The 8618-nt window shown below is 63.0% G+C and overlaps 1 pseudogene; it reads right to left on the minus strand.

Moving 5' to 3' along the window:
- Positions 1-2872: 2872 nt before the first annotated feature.
- Positions 2873-6208, minus strand: LOC130836486 (uncharacterized; annotated as a pseudogene).
- Positions 6209-8618: the final 2410 nt, after the last annotated feature.

Genomic DNA, 8618 nt, shown 5'->3' on the forward strand with positions numbered 1-8618 from the left:
GTCATAACAGCCCTACGAGCTGGTAGGATTACCATTCCTATTTTACAGAGGAGAAAACCGAGGCTCCAAAGTTTAAGTAAAGGGCACTCAGTTTTATAAAGTGACAGAACTAGATTTAATATCTTGCTGGGGCAGGGCCAGTGATTGCTCACCCCGGGTTGCAGGGCTGGGAATGGCCACTAGGGGGTGCCCTGGCTCCAGACACTTGCTCTTGGGGCTACTTGTCTGCAAGTTTCTGAGCGCGGGGCGGGGTGGGGGGCTGGGGGTGCGTGTCAGGTGCTGGGTGCAGCTGAGTGGGGAAGACACTCTCCCCCGCCCCCAAAAATGGGAATTCGGTTTAGACAAGGCCTCGGTGGGCGAGACTCTGGCCGGGACGGGGTGGGCGTGGTCAATGGGGGGGCGCGCCTAGGGCGTGTCTGGGCTCCTACACCGCGGATGCGGCTCCCAGTCCCCCAATAGAGGGAGGAATCTGGGGGGCGGCTAGAAGGCCCTTGTTTGCCTTCCTTTACTGGCTTCCTTCCTTTAGAGAGTGACGGACAGAGGAACACACTGTCTGGGTCACTGTCAGACGGTCACAGGGCCGGGGCAGGCGAGGACAGAGGCTTCCCGGAGGGGCGGGGCTCAAAGCGAGGCCAGGGGGGAGCTGGCCGCTAGAAGGCGCCCAGGGTCCGCGCGCAGCCGTGGGCGGGCCTTCGGTGGCGCTGGGAATGGTGATTGGCTCGTGGCACCGCCCTGCGCAGGAGGGAACCAGTTGGAGGCGGTCCCACCTCCTGCCCGGCCTCACGTGTTCCCGCAGGTGTGTGCGGGGAGATCCCAGCTGACCCGCACGCTTCTTATCGCCGCCTGGAGGCGTGGGAGTGTAGGGGTGGCAGTTCTGAGTGCTCTACATCAGCTTTCGCCCTTGTGGTCCCAGCTGCCACCAAATATCCTCAGACCTGGGTCGCTCCTTACTGTGACCCTCACCTCTCAACCTCATCTACAGGTGTTTCGCACATACCTAGGGCCCCACTCAGGTCCCAGTCACAGCCAGATGTCCCCTTTGGGCCCACATGCATACCTCAAGCCCAAATTCCCCACCAGCGTTCTCAGATACCAGACACCCCAAGTCTTACCCCCAGCCCAAGTTGTCCCTTATGTCTAAGTTATCTGTAAATGTCACTAGATCAAAACCTTCAGGTCCCAGTTATCCCCAAATGTCCCGTGTTTCCCTTAGGGACACCCCTAACCATCAGCTTAGATTGGGTCCCATTCCCTCCCACCCTCAGCCCTGGACATAGGGCATTCCTCGTCATGATCCCGTCTAGGTCCCTCCAAGAGCAGTCCTGGCTGTCACCACACCAACCCTGAAAATCAATCGCTCCAGCCCAGGGTATCACGCAGGGTCAACGTTCATCCCTAGGACACTCCTCAAGGTCACCTTTCCATGACAAGGGCACCCTTTCCACCCATGTGACTAAGCTGTCACAGAGCAGATGAGGCAGGGATGAGGATCCTATGAGGTCAGGAGTCCAGGATGCCAGGACAGTAAATTCAGACCAATCAACCAGTCAAAAAGCCAGAAACTCCAGGGTTGGAGGCCAGAATAAATCACAAACCACCAGGCCTTCGGAAATGAGGCAGGGGGCAGCTTTTATTTAATTGGACAACAGGCTCAACACACAGCACAGACTTCCCCAAGCTGCTGTCTGCCTCTGCCCTGGTGGGGGAAGGGTACACTGAGCCAACTCTGACAGCCTGGGGGGCTTTGCTCTGCCTCCCCAGTCTCACCCCCAGAAGAGCCCCATTCCACCTGCTGATGGACAAAGTCTCAACTCTTCCATGCCCTGGGACCACCCAAGGACTGAGCAGGCCTGCTCGTGTCCTTTCTGGGCCTACAGGGACCTCATTCCCTGCCCCATGTGCCAGGATGGTGTCGTGGCTTCTCCCCCCAAGTTAGGAAGCCGCAGGGCCCAGGGAGAAGGGGCCAGGCAGGTTCAGGTCAGGCCAGCCTGGTTCCGGAAGCCCAGAGTTGGCATTTAACGGTCTGGGGGCCCAAGGCAGCTTCCTCTTGGGTAACTGGCTGCTGGGAAGATACAAGCCAGCTGTGCCCCCACCAGGCTTGGGAGAGGAGGGGCCAAGGGTCGGCCAGGCAGGGACACAGCTAGCTTCCTTTTTTCGTGGAAGGGCCAGCCAGCCACCCGCCTGCCCACCTGCCCATTCTCCCTGAGAGCACAGCCCAGCCTGAGGTGGGTTTGTGTGGAGGACCCCAAGTGCAGAATTGGAGGAGGGGGGCTGCAACAGACAGCTGGGTTCACCCACCCCATCTCAGGCTCCACCCATCCCCAAGTTCCTCCTCCAGACACAGGTCCCAGGCACGGTCCTCATCTCTTTCCCTAGGCAGCGATTGGCCCACCCAAGGAAGGCAGGGGCCAAAGACTCCAAGGGGGCTTGACTCCTGTTCCTGCTGAACTGAGCCAGTCTGCACAAATCAACTGTGTTTCAGCTCAGTAGGCACGGGAGGCAGAGCCCAGGGAGGCCCGGAGGTCAGACAGGCAGGCGGAGGGAAGAGGTGGCAGGGCCAGAGGAGGCGGGGCCCCGGGGGGCGGAACTTAGCCACTGTGAACACAACTTGCTGTGGACCTGCTCACAAGCAGCTAAGCCCTGCTCCCCAGGCCAGATGCAGGCGATAGAGGCCTCTCTGCCACCCCATCCCCATCCCCGGGTCAGTGTCCTCAGTGGTGGCAGTGACAGCGGTGTCCCCAGAGGCAGGGCTCAGGGTCAGTTGGAAATCCCTGGCAATGTGATTTGTGACAGGCAGCAAATCCCATCCCCAGGAACCCCAGCCGGCCATGGCACAGGGGTGGGGGGGCACCGGGCAGGGCCAGCGGCTGGCACCTAGGAGAGACAAAAGGAGGTGATGAGATTTGCGGACATCTGCCCTCCAGGTTCCCGCTTGCTGCCATCCTTTGAGGTCGTGCAGGGAAGCCCTTTCTCCCCACGTGCATCAGCAGATACAGAGAAAGCGGGACCACCAGTCTGGACACCCCCAGCCCCAGCCATGCCTCCCAGGCCCAGAGAGCTAGAGATACCCCAAGGGTCACTTTCGGCCAGGGAGGCTGCAGGAACTCCTAGAGCCAGGTCCCCCCTCCCTTTCTTCTCCACACCCCCCCCCCCACACTGAGCCCTGGGCAGGCTAAATGGGGCCATGGGGAGAGGAAGCTGAGGGGGTGGCGGGCAGGCGGGTGAGGAAGTGATCTCACCCCAGCTGGCGCCACTTCCTAGAAGCCTGAAGGGCAGGAGGAAACCACTAGGGCCTCCCCCCCGTGGCCCTGTCTCCTCCGCGGCCAGGTCTCAGCCCGCGCCCCACCAGAGCGGATGCCAGCAGCGGGCGCCCAGCTCTCCCCCCAAGCACACACGCCCCCAAAGCACCGGACTCGAGGTACAAATCCCAGATCAGTGGTTTCCCAAATGCCCTCCAAGCCTCAGTCTCCCCATCTGTAAAATGGAGCCAAGAGTCTCTACCACGTAGCACAGTGAGGTTTACCAAGAGTGTCGTCTAGCAAGTACCCAGCACCAAGACTACCTACAGACTTTGTGGGACCCAGTGCAGAATGAAAACTCGGGTCCCCTTGTTCACAAATAAAGAATTTCAAGACGGCAGCACAGCATCAAACCATGCTCCAGGTCCTTCTTAGTGGGGGGGAGACCCTGTGAACAGCGGAGATCACACGCCTGTGAAGCCAGCCCTGTGTTCAGTAAACAGAGACCTCCCGTAGGATGAGAGCCCTGTGGCTAGGAGTCCCCAGCTCTGGAGCCAGTCTGGCCGCATCTGAACCCTGGCTCTGCAGCTTCCCAGCTGGGTGGCTCTGGGCAAGCCACGCTACCTCTCTGGGCCTCCGTTTCCCCATCGGCAAGGCAGCGATCATGTCAGGGCAGGGATCCCGTGAGTGCTACGTGTAATGAGAACAGGGCCACTCTGTCATCAGCCACCAGGCAGAAACAGGAAGAACGATGGCACGGAGGATGCTGCACACGGGTAGGACCCCAGCGCCCACATCTGGGAGACGGTGGCCACTACTGAGAGACAGGTGGCGTGAGCTGTCCCGCTCTGTGCCCCCACCCTCCATACACACATACATACATCAGCCACCCACTTTACGGTCGGGCCCTAGCCCAGCCCTGTCCCCTCAAGGTCTAGGGGCACCAACTGGGAGCAGACAAGGCCCCGCGGGGCGGCCAGCCTCCCTGGGCCGCCTCCGGAAGTGAGACAGCACATTCGTGTCCCAGGGACGAGAACGGGAAGGGCGGCCATTTGGCCAGGCCCGTTTCCTGTGGGGTTTCCCCTGCACAGAGCCCCGGGCCAGGGCCAAGGCCACTCCCCATCCCCGCAGGCGCAAAAGGCTTGGGTCTCCAGTGGAGGGGGCACTGCCATGCAGGTGCCCAGAAGCAGGGCCCCCGTTACCATAAGCGTGTCTCTCAGGCTCTGGGGAGATGGTGTCCGGGGAGGGCCAAGCTCCTGGCAGCTGGAGGCGTTGGAGGGACGAAGAGCCCCTGGGCCAGGGGAGCATGGCAGGCCCCAGGCCACACCGATGGATGGATGGATGGATGGATGTGTGTCTGAGTACGCTCCGCAGACAGGGCGTGGACGCGTGAGACAAACTCAGTAATGCCTGCCCCCCCTCCAACCCCATGCTCCAAGAATGAATCAGGGGCAGCTTCCGCCGGGGGCGCCACCACCACCGCCCCCAAGCCTGGTCCCCAAATACTTTCCACCCTCTCAGAGCAGCTGGGATCGGAAAATACCAAGGGCTGCAGGCCCCGCCCTGCCCGCCGCTGCTGCCGGCCCTCCCAGCCTGTCACTAACGCTTTGCCTAATGGGCCCAGACTCTCCGCAGAGGCTCCCTGGGCCGGGCCCAGAGCCAGCCGCTAACCTGGGCTGCCCAGCCAAGTGCCGCCTGACCATCAGCCCCCCACCCCTCACCCCCAGCCCAATGCAGCCACCATAACAACCAGCTCGATGGGCAGCCCTCAGAGGCGGGCACCCGGCTAGAGGAAGGCAGGGCACTGGCAAGTGGGTGGGCCCCGCTGCCCACCCAGGGCTGGGGGGAAGGGGGGCAGGCTCAGGAAGGGGTGAGTAAGTGAGGACTGAATCACTTGTTATAAATAGGGGAACCATGCAAGTCACATCCCAGCCCCCATGGTGTCCAGCCATGCCACAGCACGCTCCAACCCCTGCCTTCAACTTTAATCCTCCTCAGACCAGTCACAGAATTCCCAGGGGACCCCTAACATCCACACTGTGAGCCCTTCACTGAGGGGTACACCCTACCGCCATGTCCACTTCAGATAGGTCTCTGTACTGGCCTCCTGGCCTGCTTTTTTGGGGGCCGCTGGCCTCGAGGGCAGTCGCTGGCTCCCAGGCCCTATTCCCCTCCTGCGGCACCCTGACAATTCCCAGGCCCAAAGCTCAGGGTTCCCGGGCTCCCCAAAGTATTCTCAGGGTGTGGGTGACCACGGTCCTGGATGGTGACGCAAGACCAAGGCCAGGGGGAGGCCGACGGGCTTAGCATCTCAGAAGTCAGTTCCTTGGCCCCTCATCACCCAGGACCCCATCCCAGACCACCCAGGCCTGCTCTGCCCAGGGCCACAGCTCAGTGACCACACCCAGGGTGGCGCCAGCTCCAGCACCCTGGGGCAAGGCGCCGCTAGAGCATGACTCAGCCGTGCCCAGCATGGCGGCGTCCTTCCCTGCCCAAGGATTCTCACACACCCACACCCACTGGCTTCCGAGTACGTCCTTCCCGGGGGACCAGCCTTCTCCAGACACACCTCCGTGCTCACCCAGGACACCCAATGGCATGAGGGAAGGTGGCCAGAGTGCCCTCCAAGGGAGCCGAAGGCGAGGGCCCAGGAGAGGGAGGAGAAGCACACACGTCTCTCCTCTCGTTTTCCCAATGCTTCCCATGTACAGATGGAGAAACTGAGGCCCAGAGGATTCAGAGCCAAGCCCAAGGTCACATGGGAAGTCTAAGGAAAAGCCAGGCCTGATCGTGGCATAAAGTGCATCCAAAGTGGGAAAGGGCCCGTCAGCCAGTCCAGAGAGCAGCCAGAAGGAGTTTTCTTCAGACTGCCCAGGGCTCCTGCTGGCGTCCTTCACTTCGAACAGACTCCCCCACCCAGCCTCCCAAGGTGAAGGGCAAACTCTGAAAAATGCCTTATGGTATATCAAAGCATCACCTGGGCCCCTGGAGAGCAGGTCATCCCACTGTATCCATGGGGCCAGCGACGCTGGGACTGCAAATGGGACAGGGGTCTGCCCCGCAGCTGCGGCCTGCACAGAACATCTGGCCTCCACTTGCAACAGGCAGCAGTTGGTAGGGGGGTCCCCGGGAGGACCCCTGGAGCATCCAGCTCTGCTGTTTCTTTCCAGCGAGCAAGGGTCTGTGAGACTCAGAAGCAGGGCCAGCACAGACAGGCCCGACCCCCCTGGACACGCCCTGTCACGCATGTGCTCCTCGTGCCAGCCCCAAGCCAGGCCAGCTGCTATTTTAGGGCCCCCTCCAGGCCCACAGACAAGGCTTGCCTGTCGGGGTCTTGAGGGAGCTCCCAGAGGACATCCAACAAGGACAGAGGGCAACGGGTGCCCCCTGAGTGCTAGGACAGAGCTGGCACCAGGCCCTAGGGCCCATGCCTTCCCAGGACGGCGGCGTGTGAACACATGCGCACGGGCTGGCCCGGGCAGCGTGCGTGGGCGAGCGGACAGGGTGTGTCCTACATCACCTCGCCTCTAAGCCTGGGCACCTGTTGGATACTGCCCTCCAGCTCAGGCTGGCGTGGGCAGGGCTGCCAGAGGACACCCCTCATGCCAAGGGTCCCACACATCCCAGCCTCACCCTCATATACCACCGGTCATGAGCAGGCAGCTGGTTGGGGCTGGGGCAGAAGGGACAGGTGACAGGGAGCCAACTGCACCTTCAAGGCATTCAAGAGACCACCCGCTGGGTCTGGGCCTGGCTGGGTTGCCTAGGACAGTCAGTGTAGGGCTGGGGACTTTGGTAACAGTCAAGTCTAGTGCTGGGGTCAGAGGTCAGTCTGGGGCTAGGATGGACGACTCAGGGTTCAGTCTGGACCTTTCACCCTCCTCCCACAGCCCAAGGGCACAGGGACCCCAAACTACACAGGGTTGGGGAGTCAGCCCTCCAGGAATCTCCCAAGCCTGGCCCCCTTCCTATGAATGGGCCTTTCTCAACTGGGCCAGGAGTGCGAAGGGAGGAGAGGGGTCCCCCAAGTCGTCCTAAGCCCAGGCTGTACTGCTGGGCCCCCACCCCTCTCCTCTGTGGAAGGCCTTCCCCCAGTCATTGGCTGACATGTCAAGAACTTGAACCACTATCCCTCACTGGCATCCACAGAACTCTGGGAGACCCCCACCCACAAAGCCCCAGACATGCACCCCCAGGGGCCGGGGCACGGGCATGCCCATTCCCTCCACCCCAAGCGGGGCACATACCCTCCCACCCTGCCGCTAACTCCTGCCCACCCTGACCTACCCCGGTCGCGTTGGGACCCGCCCTCCCCACCACGCTCTCACGAGTCTCCTGCGGGGGGGAGTGGTTGGGGGGCCGCGGCGGGCCCCTGGGGACGGGGTAGAGGTGGGCCGCCCTTCCCCCGCTCCGTAGGGGGCGCCCCGGGACGCCGCCGCCGCCACCACCAGATGCACGGGCCCCGCTGTCCCCCCAAGCCACCGGCGGCGGGGCGCGGGGCGGCGCCCTCCCCCTCGCCAAGGACCGGGGGACCCGCCGGGCGCACCCCCCACTCCGCCCACGAGTCCGGCGCGGAAAAGTTGCCGCCGCCGCCACGGCGCCGCCGCCTCCCTCCCGGTTCCCTCCCCGACTCACCCGCGGGGGAGGGGAGCCGGCACTCGGGGCTCCGGCCGCCGCCCCGGCTCGGCCGGCGGAGACACAGGCGGGCGGCGGGCCCGACACGGGCCGGGGGCTGTCGCCGGCCGCGCTCCATCCCACTCACTGGCCGGCCCGCCGCGGGGCCGAATCGCTTTTAAAACCTCCCCGTCTCCTCCCCCCGGGCCGGGCAGGGGGCGGGCGCGGGGCGGGGCGGGGCGGGAGCCTCCGTCATGTGCCCCCGGAGCCGGTCCGCCCCCACTTTCTCTCTCCGGTCCCCCAACTCAGCCCCATCCCCAACTCAGCCCCATCCCCAACTCAGCCCCAACTTTCTCCCAACTCTTCCTGGGCCCCAGACTCAGCCCAGCTTCCCTCTCTGGGTCCCGGACTCGGGGTCTAGCCCCAGGTTTTAAGCGAAGGCTCTTCCTGACGGGATTAGGCAGGAGCAGGGATCCTAATCCACATCGCACCCCCGAAACCCCTCTTGGCCTAAGTCCTGCTCCTGCGCAGGAAGAGAAACCCAGGAGGCCGTGGACAAGGGGAGAGAACATGGAGGGGGCTCGGATGTCACACTGCCACCGTGGACCCCTCCCTTCTCTCGGAGGGCATGGGCCTGGGTATTCTGGCATCCAGCTAAACACGAATCCCCATCCAGCCAAACACGAATCCCCACGCTGTCCAGTTCCACAGTGCATTCTTTAGCCTCAGGAAGTCCCTCCTTTTATCCCATCCAACGCTCCCTTG

The sequence above is a fragment of the Hippopotamus amphibius genome, chromosome 15, assembly GCF_030028045.1.
Source record: "Hippopotamus amphibius kiboko isolate mHipAmp2 chromosome 15, mHipAmp2.hap2, whole genome shotgun sequence".
Taxonomy (NCBI): domain Eukaryota; kingdom Metazoa; phylum Chordata; class Mammalia; order Artiodactyla; family Hippopotamidae; genus Hippopotamus; species Hippopotamus amphibius.